Source organism: Lissotriton helveticus, chromosome 11, assembly GCF_964261635.1.
Source record: "Lissotriton helveticus chromosome 11, aLisHel1.1, whole genome shotgun sequence".
NCBI lineage: Eukaryota > Metazoa > Chordata > Amphibia > Caudata > Salamandridae > Lissotriton > Lissotriton helveticus.
In genome coordinates, this window is record NC_136072.1 from 737,802,303 (window position 1) to 737,817,247 (window position 14,945).

The following is a 14,945-nucleotide window of genomic DNA, read 5'->3' on the forward strand; positions in this document are numbered from 1 at the left end:
AGCCCCAGTCTGTGTGCATAGAGTGCAAACCCCATTAGTGCAGTGCGCTGCCCCGTAGCGTCAGCCCCTGTGTGGTGTCCCCAGTATTGACACAGGCAGCCTCACACATCCAACTCTGGCAGTCACAGTGTGTACTGTCTCCAGTACTGACAGATAGCCATTGTGTGTGCCCGTTGAGACAGGCACCCCCTGTTTACTGCCCTACACCTTGCAGAGAGGCAGCCACTATGTTCACCCCCCCAAGACAGGGAGGCCCCATGTACCACTCTACACCTCTCTTGGAGGCAGCCACTGTGTGCTGGCCCCCACTTGGGACAAGAAACCGTGCACAGGTTCCCCTGTGTGCTGCTTCACATCTCTGAACCCAGAAGCCCCCGTTTCCTGTTCCACACATTTAACACAGGTAGTCAGTTTGTTCTGCCCAACGTCTCTGTTGCGAGCTGCCCAGCACAAGGCGACCCCTGTGTGCTGCCCCATGGGACTGATCCAGGCATCCACAGTGATCTTCCCCCACAGGCCCAGGTATCCATTTTGTCCTGCCCCACATCCTGATTAGAAGTCTTTAGCCTCATTAAGGTCGGACAGACCTCAGTGTCCCTTGCACTCCCCGTTCGCAGATTCCTGAGTCAGCGTCCTGGCCTCTGACGTGAAGCACCAGGCATATGTGGTACACATCTCAAAAAATGCCCTACAGGTCCCCATAAAGGGAGGAGAAGAATCTTAGAATCACATCGCATATCTTTAATTATGCCTGCACTCATGATTCATAACATTATACCATGTTTAGAAAATTTTAAGCAGAACTATCGACATGTTTCATTGCCACTTTTACTTTCTGACAATTTCTTTAGGGCATGAGGACCAAATTCCACCCTTAAGTGCACCGACCCAGTACATTAAAAGAAATAAAAGGGGAGAACAGATATTACAGAAGACACATGTAATCAGAATATCACCTAAGCAAGTTCAGGAACTGTAACTCCAGCTATGTTATGTAAAAATTGACCTGTGCCTGTGGGTTACACTACATTTGCATTTGATAATCAGAATATCACCTAAGCAAGTTCAGCAACTGTAACACCAGCTATGTTATGTAAAAATTGACCTGTGCCTGTGGGTTACACTACATTTGCCTACCTACCCGTAATGTGAAAATCAGGATCCAGGAGGATATCAGTACATTCAAGGTAGGCAAGCTCACAATACGCTTGGTCAAACACTTTCAGGAAAGATGAAATGGGCTCTTGGATTTCAGGTGGACAATTTTTTTATTTTTTTTATTTTACAAAGTTTTATATAGCGCGAGCCAGACCCCGAGGGATATCAGAGCGCTTTACAAAAGGATGAAAGGGCGAGTACTACTCCAGTAAAAAATGCCAAACAGTTATAATCACAAAAATCACATACAAATGATACACCACGAGAGTGAGTAATACTGGAAAAAGTGGATGCAGGGTATGCGGGGGGGGGGGGGGCAGAAGAGGCACTCTTTAGAAAATAAGCCAGATGGATCTTTTTTGGGAAACATGAAAATTATAAACTCTGTTATCCGATATGTGCAACTGGCAATTAGAAAAAGAAAAGATTATACACGCTTGGATATATTGTTATATGAAAATATGGATGACGATTCCTAGTCCTTGAGGTCAACCATCCATCCATCCTGACAAGTTAAGGCACTTTGCACTTCATGTAATTTTATGCACCTGACCATTAGCACTTTATATGTGGATGTTTTATTCTCTGTATAGCTCGCTGACAAGCTTTCAATTTCCCTTATTTAAATGAGAGATGAATATAGATAAGATGTGGCAGCGTGCAGTTTATGTATTCTCTATGCCCTAATAAACACCAGCACTTTAAATTAGAATTAATTATCCTTTTTGCCTTCAACTCCTTATGGCTATTTTTATAACAGTACTGTGTATTTTATGTATTTTATATGTATTAGTACATTGTCTTTGTTATTTCTTACAACTAGATTCATCAAAGACCCGTTTTGCGAGTCTTTATTAGCGATTCATAAGGAATCGCTATTAAGGACTTGCAAAACGGGATTCATGTAGGAATCGCTAAATAAATAGCGATTCCTACACATTCCTTATTTGCGATTAGCAAATTGCTAATCGCAAATAAGGAATAACTCCCCATTCATTCCTATGGGCCTAAAGGCATTCCTATTGGCCTAAAGGCAATTTGCTAATCACAAATAAGGATGCGATTTCAAGGGTGCAGGGGTGTCCAAAGGACATCCTGTAGCACCCCTGAAAAGCAAATGTAGCCAGATGTTGCGCACACACATGTCCGAAGGACATGTGTGTGTGTGTGTAACATACCACTCAGAAAAATGCACTAAAGTGCATTTTTCTGATTTTTTGCTATTTACCACGAAGTCTGACTTCGTGGTAAATAGCGAACAAATATTGCGATTTCGCAATTTAAAATTGGTTAATGAATTGCATTTAAGGAATCTCAAATAGAGATTCCTTAAATGCTATTCCTCGCAAATATGCGATTTCGCTATTACCGATTTTTGCATTTGGGATGATTAATCCCAAATTCAAAAATTGCGCTCGCAAAGGGCCAGATTCTGAGAATCTGGCCCTTTGCGAGCCGATTTTTGTTTCATGAATCCGGCTGTATGTCTTTATAATAAAAGCTAGCAGCCCGCCCCGGCGTTGCCCGGGGGAGAAGGGGGCTGGGGGCAGCATTTTAAGGCTCTGTGCACTCCCGCCCGCACCGACATTGCCCAGACCGCATCCCTCCCGCCTCCCGCCTCCCCCCGCCGCCCGCCCCGACATTGCCCAGCCCGCCTCCCGCCTCCAGCCCCGACATTGCCCAGCCCGCCTACCGCCCTCGCGCCTCGATCCTCCCGCCCGCCTCCCGCCTCCCGCCTCCCGCCTCCTGCCGCCCGCCTCCACCCTGCCTTTGCCTTACCTGAGCCGCCCGCAACGGACTTCACCGCCACTCCTCGCCGCTCTTTGCCTTACCTGAGCCGCCGCCCACTCCGGACTCCAACGCCACTCCTCGCCGCACGTCACCGCTACTCCCCGCATATCGTCATTACGTCTAGGTCGCAGTCAGCGCTACGTCGCGGCCGGCGCTTGTTTTAGGGGACTACTTTGTTTACAAAATTTAATTTTTTAATTTACGTTTTTTTTAAATTTAATGTTGCCTATGTCCATCTACATACCCTGAGGATTGCAACAATGTATTGGGTGTGTGGATTGGCGCTGTGGTTCCCGAGTTTAACTGGCCAAAAGGTTCAAGTTCTCTCTTTATAATAGTAGTATAGATTTGTCATTTTCCATAATGTAACCATGATGCATTGTAGGAATGTTTTCATTGTATAAGAAGCTTTTATGGTGGTTTTTACTAGCACCGAATAAAGCTGTATTTGACTTGACTTGAGTATTTGTCATGTTGAAAGGCCAGGGGAAAAGAGACAAAGTCAAGTGGGCCTTGGAAGTGTTTTTTATAAGTCTTCAGAGATGGATGGAATTATGCATAAGGTTCTATCCTGTGCTGCAAGGGAAGAAAACAAAGTAAAGAGTAGGAGGATGAGGAAAAGTATATGGTTGAAAGAGGAGAGAGGGGTACTGGCTCAAAACAGAGGTATTAATGTCCGGTTGATTGGTCACTGCCGAAAGTGTTAGAGTAAGAAGTCTGGATTTATAATGCATGAGAGATAATGTAGAATGTTGGTTAGTTAGAAAAGGGACACAGAAAGAGGAGGTGGTGAAATTGTGGGAGGAATTGGGAATGGGATGTGTACATTGCTGTACAGTGGGGCTAGGAATCCTAGACTGTTAACCGCAGGTCTAGGTTCACTGGAGCACTGCCACGAGGAGGGGTCCCATCGAGAGGGTGAGATGATAGGTCGTACAAACACAAACATAATTGCATCACACAGGGCATGGTATGTGCGGTGTAGGTTGCTGACTAAGTGAAGTGTGTTATGGCGTAAAATTAAGTCATATGGTGATACATTAATCATATCTGAAAGCGCAAGATAGAATTACATATATATTGCAGAGGAAATAGGTTTAGTGACACTGATGCTAATTACATCAGTTGTATTACTTCGACAAACATAGCGATTGTTTTATGGGCTAAATCTGGGAGTGGTATATTCTGTGTGTATTCCATAAGAGACTTTGGACATAGCTAGTTTGTTGTGTGGCAAGTATGATACTTTGAAAAATAATACATTATAAGTTAAAAATGTAATGTTATATAGTACATATGATATAAATATAGCAAAATAAAACATAATATGAAATAATATAATATAATATAATATAATATATTATAATGTAATATAATATAATATAATATAATTTAAAGAGGGCGATGCTCAGCTACATGGTGTTTGGGTGCCGTAATTTGAAGAAAGAAGTTCTTCAAGTCATGGTATCCACTCTCTACCCTCACTCTGGTGTAAATAGTTTGGATTATTATTATGGTACTGATCCTAACTATAACAGTAACAATAACTGTCGTTTTTCACTGTTGCGTGGAATTTCTTTGGTCTCAATCCGCATCTGAGGAGGATTTAAGAGGGAAGCGGGACTTGTCCATATGCTGATCTTGCGTATAGACAGAAACAGTTTGTAGGACTGAAGTCTTGTCCTCCAGAGTGTGGGTAGATCTTTCAAGTTCTCTGCCTCGATGTCGGGAATTGCTAATTTTTCATCACCTGGTGTCTGGTATCTGCTGGGAAAGTCTACAAGATTGAACCATCTGGGTATGCTTTGTGTCTATATCCTGTGGTTTAATGCAGTCTAGGAAAAGCTGTAAATCTTCTGGATTATAGAAATCCTTTAAGCCTCCTTTCTTCGTGATGCGGAGTGGGCGGGTTCAAATAAACCTTATTTGATGTCCATTTGTCACAGTTGGGGCCGCATGGAGAGAATGCTTTTTGCCGACCTTTGGTCTCCCTGGAGAAATCAGCTGCTATACGAATGTCTTGCCTATTATATGAGTATGAGCCTTGTGATCGTGCTGCAGCCAATATCTGTACTGCCTGTTAGTGCCTAGGAAACAGGCAATTAATGGCCTCTGGCGCGTTGTAGAGACTTTACGTGGAGGGCCAATGCGATGTGCTCGCTGTATTTCTAGTGTGGGGTCAAAGATGATGCTAACCAGTTTCGGAAGGGTATCACGGAAAAACACTCTGGCATTTTGACCTTCAATGTTTTCCAGGAATCCAAAGAAGCGAAGGAATAAAAGTTCATGATCTTTACTTTGTACTGATTCAAGACAGCCCTCCACCACCGTTAGTCACAGATCCAGCCCTTCAGCTCTTGTGTGAAACCCCACAATGTCTGCTCTAATCGACTTGGCCTCTGCTGCCAGAGATGATAAATTGGCATCCATACCTTCCAGTTGACGGCTGACAGTCGTGATTTCCTACAGAATGTGGTCCATGGTCTCCGCTTGTGTGGAGACAGTGGCCGTTGTTATGACCTGGAGAGAGCTCTTGTAGGAGGGCTGTTTCCTTTCAAGGGGATATTACGTGGTTGTTTAAAAACTTCTGCAAGAAGGAGTTGTTTAGGAGGTTTGTTCCTGTATTTGTTGCTAAACATTTAGCCTTAACCCCAGGACAGTGTACTCTTGCAGCATTGGGGGGATTTTCTATGTTTTTTTCCTGCTCTTAACCAGTTGTGTTTAGCTTCCTTTGGCAAACTTTGGACAATCATGGTAGGGTTGACAGACTCCCTTATAGAGTTATTTCCTGTCACAGCTGTATTAATGCTCAGGGTGAAGGGAATCTTTGTTGGAAGATTTTTTCTTTTAATTTCTTTATCCTTTACAATTTTAAGTGGTGCTGCCTTGGTTTCCACTAACTCGAATTCTGGTGCATTCCAATGTGGGTGCACCCTCATGTCATACCAATGGATCTCTTAATGCTCCAATGTTTCTTTTCACCTTTACTACGTTATGATCCTGAAGATATAGCAAATGGTATTTGTGGCAGTTTCCCTTTCACTTCCTTTGCTGCAGTCCCCTCACAGAGTGTTCAGACCAGTTTTTAGCGGGCATAAAGTGTGTCTCTGGGTCCAATTTAATTCAAGTGCTCTAATGACTCTATTTTAACTTAGAGAGGACAGTCGAAATGAAAAGGAATGGGGATGCGGTCAAGACTCTCCCCTTCCGTAAGTATATGTTTTTGTGCTGAAGAGAGTGTTGGGTTATTTTGTCTCGTGTAGTTTCTCCTGCTTTCCTCAATATAGTTCTTATCAATACTAAGCACTTGACTGTGATTGAAGCTTTGGAGGCACTTGATATGGTCACAGTGAATCATTTTTGGCAGGAGATGATGAAACGGGTGGAACACCCAGCTATGTGGTTATTTGAGGGCAAAGGTACTCCTCGCGCTTAAGGCAACTCAAAATTCCCAACTGCGATCAACATGATGTATTAAATTCAAGACTATGGTTGAGTTAAGTGAGGACCCAGATTCTCACCAGGCCCTAGGCTCCTCAGAATTCTTAGTCTGTGTTAAGGCTCAAGACGATGCAGATATCCCCTGGGTTGGAGCGGTTGTTCAAGGCTGACTGTCGTGAAGAATGTGTTCGCTCACGTAAGTATAGGCTGTGGTTGTTATAGCTGTACGTAGGCCCAATATTCTCTTGATCACCTCAATGAAGGTAATTAGTCCGAAGGGTCAAAGAATCGAACTGCGTAGTGACAGCGATGCTCACTCGTGTCTCAACACCTGGTGTTCCCCCATTCCACCTGAAGCCGTCAACATTGTCAGTAAGAATGCTGGTGCTGCCCATATAATTTCAGATTTGTCTCCCTCATTCAAGGTGCAGGCCCGTTTATGCCAGCGTAGTTGGGAACCTGGGTAATATTCAAAGATCGCAAAGGGTGAGAAACCAAGGCTGCATGTATGCTCCCAAGACTGGCTCTCACAGTTCACATTTTGCGCTTTCCCCACTGTGGTGCCAGCGAGTTGAAATGCGCATCAGCAGCAACACTCACCCGACCTCAGTTTTCGTCGTTCACAGAATTTTCCATACGTCGTCAGCGCAGTCAGAAAAAAGTGACAACTTCAATCCTGCCAACGCCATCAGGGATGCAGGCCCATTCATGCCAGAGAAGCTGGGGTCTTGATTAGCCACTAGGGAGCGCGGAGGACTCGAGCATCCCTCTGCTCTATAGCAGAGGCTGCAGGCATGTCTCCAGGCCCGGTGCCTCCTCACAACTTGCAGTTCTTGTTCCTACCGAACTACGCCTCAGTTAGTTTGGGAATTTAGCCCATCAGCTTCCGGAGCTCACATTGACACATAAAGCATCAATGTAGTGCCCCCAGCCATGTATGGGAAGCCAACTCCTCTGTCTGAAGCCCCCCTCACAGCAGAGATCGCGCATCAGGTGGCCATCTTAGTCAGCGGCCGGAACACGCCCCGTGTGTTCTGATTAGTCGGACATTCTCCATTCAAAAGATTGCATTTTAAGTCAATTGAAAGCACTGTGGAAAGGTTATGGCAAATCTCTGCACATGCCTAATCTAATCATCCATGCCTTGTAATAAAATAAGGATTCAATTTATCTTGTTTCTTGAATAGTCATTTTTAAAAACTATTCTTCTATTCGGGTGATTTTAAGGCATTTTGTAGCTCAATGATTGCCATTTTAATTTTAATTACATTTATAAATGCAATGATTTAGGGATTTGAGGTCCTAGTTTTTTATTAATTGTCATTTAATTAAAGTGGCTAGGAGTCTCCCCCATCCACGGGCTGCAACTGGGCATAAAAGGAGCACCCTCAATGCCTGCTGTTGAACCAATAAAGAGAAACTCCAATGGCTCGACCTGCTCCCAACTTGTCCAAGGACAAGAGAGTGGACTCCAAGGGTTAGTTCAGCTGCAGGAACATAAAACTCGCAAGAAGACGAAATCTCTGCTGCATATCAGCGAGTATATCACATCTTTATATAGGAGACCACAAAAGATCACTTGCATATTCAACTGCAAAAGTGAATATGCTGTGTACATTTTGAAATGTGTATGTGAATTAAGATATGTGGCCAGTACCAAGTTGCAGGTCCATAAAAGAGTTTTGCAGCATTTAAGAGCCATTACTAACATTGATCAGTCTTGCTCAGTGGCTCGACATTTTGCTCAGCGTCACAACAGTAATCCGAATCGCATCAAATATTTTGTCATTGATTCAATCTATACATTGATTTGGCTGTTGCAATCTTGAAAGGTTGCTAAGACAATTGGAAACTAGATATATTTTGAACTTAGACTCCAATTCACCTAATGTATTAAATCAGTAATAGGATCTTCATACATTCTTATACATTGTTCCCAATGTTTTTTGATTTTAATATGGAAAGACTTATTTATGTGGAGCTGAGTGATACAGTGCTGAGTCGATCCAAGCCGAGCGGTAGCTGCGAGGAGCCTCTCCGTGACTGTCGGCAATCGGTGAGCATTCTGCGATCAGCGGGAGACGGTGAGGCATAGAACTGTTGCAGGGCAAGCCACAGGAAAAGCCACGGGACAGCGGGATCCCGGTTTTCTAAACTCCAGGACTCTGTGGCAGCTGCAGCAGAAGATAGAGGTGGAGGGAGGGTAAGCGAGCGGCTGTTAGCGGCTTGACAGAGCTCTTCCCTGACTTTCCAGTGCGCCTCAGTATGGCCTCTGTTTCTCACCTGGGCTCCGGTGAGCTCCAGAGGGCAGAGAGCGGAGCCCTGCGGGTCGCATTGGGAGCTTGATCTCCACCGGGCTGCGCCTGTGATGTCTTTGGTTTCAGACCGGGTGGGGTGTCCTCCCAGCTGCTCCGTGTCTATTTCTGTGTGAGCTCCGGATCTCCAGGGTGATCGCCCAATAACCACTCCATGCATGACTTAGCGTAAAAGGCCATTTATTAGGACAGGTATGACAACCAAATTTCAACATAACCTCAATAACAGCTAACAATCCCCCCAACATCCTGACCTCCAAACATCATCCATTCACATACTCCACTACTCACACCAATTCACACCACAACCTCATCATGCATACGATTCACTTTCTCCTTTCACCTTCATACTCCTCCAGCATCTCCCGCATCTCACCTCCGTCTACCACACCCCCCATCCTGCCCCTGTAACCCCCTCCCCGGAAGGGTGATTCTGCCCGTCATGGACTCCCCACCCCTCCCAAGTCCTGCATGCACCCTCCCTGTGTCAACCCGTCCTAAACTGGTACGCCGAACAGCTTTTAGCAAACCAACAAGTAGCCCATACCCCACTCCCAAAACTCTGTAGGGTGGAAGGGCGGACAAACTCACTTTACCCTGTGGCACCGGGGACAGGAAGAGGAAGGACTTCCTCCCCTGTCCCCTTAAGTACCCTCCCTAGGTCCCCACCCCTATGCCCACCCCCCAGCCTATCCTAACCTGCCTGCCATGGCCTCGCGCGAACACCCCAGGGGAAGACTGGTCTGTCGACCTCACTTCCCCTGGGGGCCGCATCGCACAATAACCACTCCACGCATGACTTAGCGTAAAAGGCCATTTATTAGGACAGGTATGACAACCAATTTTCAACATAACCTCAATAACAGTTAACAATCCCCCCAACATCCTGACCTCCAAACATCATCCATTCACATACTCCACTACTCACACCAATTCACACCACGACCTCATCATGCATACGATTCACTTTCCCCTTTCACCTTCATACTCCTCCAGCATCTCCCGCCATCTCACCTCTGTCTACCACACGCCCCATCCTGCCCCTGTAACCCCCTCCCCGTAAGGGTGATTCTTCCCGTCATGTACTCCCCACCTGTTAGAACCGGCTGTCTCTAGTTGGCAGAGGTATACACTTCTGACAAATAGGGACACACCGTTTCTAGTCAGGGCAAGGGGATCACACACTTAGATAACCCCTGCTCACCCCCTTGGTAGCTTGGCAAAGCAGACAGGCTTATCTCAGAGGCAGTGCGTTATGCATTTATGACCACATATAGTAATAAAGTGAATACACTACAAATGGACACGACACAGTAGTATTATAAAAATAAGGATGTTTATATAGGCTTAGCACAAGACCAAATAACGACAAAAATATACCACAATCTTAATAATTACTCTTGGAAGGAAAATTAATAGTTCAAGCATAGTTTGTTCTTAGCACAAAGTCTTTAGTAACAAAAGCAACTCTTCTTCTTTAAAACACAGTGCTTGGCAACAATGTAACCCACACGGGAGTCACACGACGTCGAGGCAAAGTTAATCCAAAGGTTCGGCGTCGACCGCGAGGAGCGCTACGTCGAGCCCGGAGTCGCACAGACCCCCACAACACAGTACCTTGGAAAAGCGAAGCACACGATGATCAGCGGCGTCGAGATGTCCGGCGTCGCGTCTTCGGCGTCGATCGGGCCTCGGAGTTGGGGCGACTTGCAGCGGCGTCGACAGATGTCAGGCAGGAGCAGCGCTCATGAGGCGAAGCAGGATACGGCGTCGTCCTCGATGTTGATGATGATGTTGCAAGAGTGAGCAGCGCTCACGGCGTCGAGAGGGCTCGGCGTCGAGGCGTCGGCAGCGGCTTCGCTACTAGCGTCGATCGGGCCCGGCGGCCGGCGTCGAGGATGCAGGACACGGGAGCTGCACTCACGATGTCGAGCTGGAGTCGGCGGCGTCTGTCGGCGTCGAGATTGCTGGATTCTTCAGAGGTGCTGGACTTTTAGGTTCCAGCAACAAGCACTTTTAGCAAATGATGAAGTCCTTTAACCCTGTGACTTCAACAGGAGGCTGGCACTCTTCCAGCCCTTGGAGATTTCCTAGGCAAAGCTTGAGAGTACACACTCAGTTCCTCTCTTCTGGTTCCTTGGCAAAAATAAAGAAGTAACTGCAGGATTCCCCCAACAAACAGCACACTGGCAGAAGGGGTAGGCAAGTCCTTGGATCAGCAGGCTTCTTGTCCTTGGTTCAGGTTTCCTTGTCAGAAGTGATCTAAATTCTTAGTTCAGGGGTCCTTCTCTTATACCCCTTTTCTGCTTTGATCCCTTTGTCCATGCAGGGGAATTTCCCCCCAGCCTGGGTTTGTTGTGGGTGTTGCCAGGCCGAGGCACCTGGCCTATTCACTGTGCAGGGCAGAGTCTTCAGCCATCCAGCAGGAAGTGGAGCCAGCATTGTCACTGGCAGGGGCAGGGTCATCAGTCGCCCGGTAGGTACCCAGACGTTAGATCAAACGCACTAAGGTACCGGGCAGTCCCTAACCGATCTATGAGCTCATCAGCTCTGGGGATGGGGTGCGCGTCAGTCTTGGTGACTGAAATGAGTCCTCGGTAATCCACACAGAACCGAAGTTCTGGTGAAGCACCAGGCGCTGCGGCCTTCGGGACCAAGACCACTGGGCTGGCCCAAGGACTGCTAGAGGACTCAACCACCCCTAAGGCAAACATTTTGGAGACCTCCTCCTTGATGTATGCTCTGACCTTGTCAGTCGTTCTGTAGGCCTTATGCTTCACAGGAGTGCTGTCCCCGGTGTCCACATCATGGACACACCACTGAGTGACACCAGGAATCAAGTGGAACAGACCAGGGAATTGTCCCAACAGTTGGCGACAACTTTATGCTGCTCAGGGGTCAGTGTGTCAGAGAGGACAACACCATCCACTGACCCATCTTGCTCTTTTGCATACAGGAGGTCAGGAAGGGGCAGGGTCATCAGTTGCCCGGTAGGAGGTGGGGTGAGGATCGTCCCTGGCAGGCACAGAGCCATCAGTTGCCTGGCAGGAGGTGGAGCCAGCATTGTGTCAGGCAGGGCAGTCTATCAGGAGCTACTCTTCCCCTACTCTCAATGCAAATGCCCCACTCACCCCACACTGACTCATTCAGTCCTCTGGAGCCACCCAGCTCCTGTCACACGCACACCAAACCAGCAGAGACCGGTAGACAGTCAGACAAGAAAATAGTCACTTTCTAAAAGTGCTATTTTCAAACACAGAGTCTAAAAACCATCCACCCAAACGGATGCGTTATTAAACTCTGAGTTCAGGGATACCAAACTCGACATTGCACCATGCTCCCCGAGCCCGCTAGGATTATACCATTAATAATCCTGGCAGCCCATTCTAACTCATGGAGAGCAGGTACCCTTACAATAGGGAAAAACGAATATGGCTGGAATTCACTATAAGGACATGCCAACCTCGTCAGGCTTGTCCTACCTTATACTTACAATGCACCCTGCCCTTGGGCCTACCATAGGGGTGACTAACATGAAGTTAAGGGAAGGTTTAAGGACTGGCAAGTAGGTGTACTTGCGCAGCCCGCGTGACAGTACCAGACTGCACGTAGGTCTAGCAATGGCAGACCTTTAGACGTACTTTTACTAGGCTGCTTCTGTGGGTGGCACAACACGTGCTGCAAGCCCACTAGCAGCATTTGTATTTACAAGCCCTGGCACTCCTGGTGCACTCTACTAGGGACTGACAGTAAACCAAATAATCCAAACATGGGATCCAATCAATATCAAGTTCACATAGGGAGCACTTGCGCTGTGGCACTGATCAGCAGTGGCACAGTGCCCAAAGCAATATACCAGCAAAAACATCGTAAACAGAGGAGGCAAACAGAAAAAAATTGAGGAGAGACTCATGCCAATAATGCCAGGTCTAACACCACCCCTCCCAAGTCCTGCCACCCGGGGAACCCCCGGAGGGCGGTTACCTGCCCCACCAATCGTGCACTTTTTGTACTCAATCTCGCCTACACCAGATAAACTCGTTCCACAACAGGCTGATGGTATCCCGCATTTCCATTTGATAGTAAGCATTTCCCATGTGCGAAAGGTGCACACACACCGTCGTCGCGGAAGAGAAGGGGCTCCTCAAGCCGGAGCCCAACATGTGCCAGTACTTTGATTCCGTGAGCATCACAAAAAAGTCTCATCGCCCTATTCAATTTCCGCCTTGCCCTCTCAATGGCTGCAGGCTTAAGTGCCCCCCTCCAGATCCTTCGTGGCACAAACTCTGTCCAAACAATACAGGCGCCAGCCAGATTGCTCCTCATTGCCACCAGATCCCTCTGCATCAAATGTATCAAGGACACTCCTGACAGTTTTACCAAGTCATTTTCTCCCAGGTGGATAACCAGCATGTCCCGGCAACCCAGCTGAGACACCTTCTTCGTCAGCCAGGGTAACAAATCGCCCCAACGCATCCCACTCTTACCCCACCAATGGACCTCGTGATGACTACTCCGCAGGCTCAGGCTATGACCGTACACATGCCTGTCCGCATATTTTGAGGCCCAGTGTACAAAGGAGTGTCCAACAATCCAGGTAACCGTCTTGGCCCCTGGCCCCTGGCCCCCGAACGCAACCTACGAAGAGAAAGAGAATAACACCACAGCAAAACAGATCTGCAACACAACAGCAGCCCCCCCGACCACCCTGACTCTGACCTCCTTCATTTACGCACATAGCGTTCGCAGCAGCGGGACCTCCAGCGCCCAATTCTCCGAATCTCCTCCCATGACCATCCCAGCCCGGCCGACGCCATAGCCGCACCAATACGAAATGAGTGAGTGCCAAAATGTGCTGGATCCCTGCCAATCCTCCGCAAAGCCATCCGCAACACAGCCAACAACTGAAAGGATGTCAAGCGCCTCAAAGAAGCATGTACGAAAATCTCTCCATCCGACCTCTGCACTCGTCCCAAAAAAGCAGTCCACTTACGCACCGGACACACGCCCGCACACCCACTCTCCTTCAGCCACACCCATTTGCCACGACCCATCTGTTCCGTCTTTGAATGACCCAACGATATACCCAGCCGGGCACCATCCAACCTCACATCCCCAAACAACCATCCCAGAGCCCCACGCACTCCCAACAACTCCGACACCCGAAATGCTCTGAAGAACATCCAGACCATGCACAATCGGAACAACACCACCTCCCCATCATCATACCAGCAGTGGGGCAACTCCCCCAGCACTCTCGTCAACAACTCAAACGTGATCGCTTCACGCGGCAACTCCCCCCTCTGACCTCATGCGACCCCAACCTTTCAACATTCGACTCAACAAATCCGCCCTGGCCGGATCAAAACCCAAGTAAGCCATGCTGTAAAACGAGATGCCAGCCAGTTTGCCAGCTATCGTAGTCTGCGACAATCCTCTGTCCATGCAATCCAGAACAAAACGCACCACCCCCCGTTCAAAGTCACTCAGGGGCATCCCCCACGCAGCCCTTCTCCAACCCAAAAAGGCACCAAACTCAGACCATGCCAACCTGTACGCTCGCCTCGTGGATTCAGCTATAGATTTCTCGACCAAACCCACCACTCTCACTCCCCCAGGCCCAGATACCCTCCGGCACCTTGGTCTTGCAAGCCTCTGCTCCCGGCGCTAGCCTCCTGAAACGCTGCCACTGCGAACGAGATAACACATCCGCAATGTCATTACTCGCCCCAGGCACATGTTGCGCGCGGAAAAGCACATTAAAACACAAGCAGAGCAGCATGAAACTTCGCAGCAGGCGCAGCACTCACAGATCCTTTGCCTTCTGATTGTTCACCAGTTCCACCACCGTCATATTGTCAACATGGAACAAAACCGACCGGTTCCGGAACTCCGGCCCCTACACCACCAACTGTGTGAAGAAATTCCTAGGCAATCACAAAACAGTACTAGTGCAAATAATCACAAAAGGAGGGGCTAATGCAAGGAGGGACGGACAACTAAGTGAATGCACATACATAAATGCGTTATTTATTCATAAAACAATATCTCATACATATAATTAAAAATACAATTAATGAATCACAATAACATAAAACTGGGAATATAAAAAGTGATAATGAAATCACCAAACATTAAAGACAATAATTAATCATTCAAAACCAAAAACGTGGCACATATATAATTATCGACGCGCGTTTCGGCGTTCAAGACAACGCCTTCTTCAGGAGTCACACAATT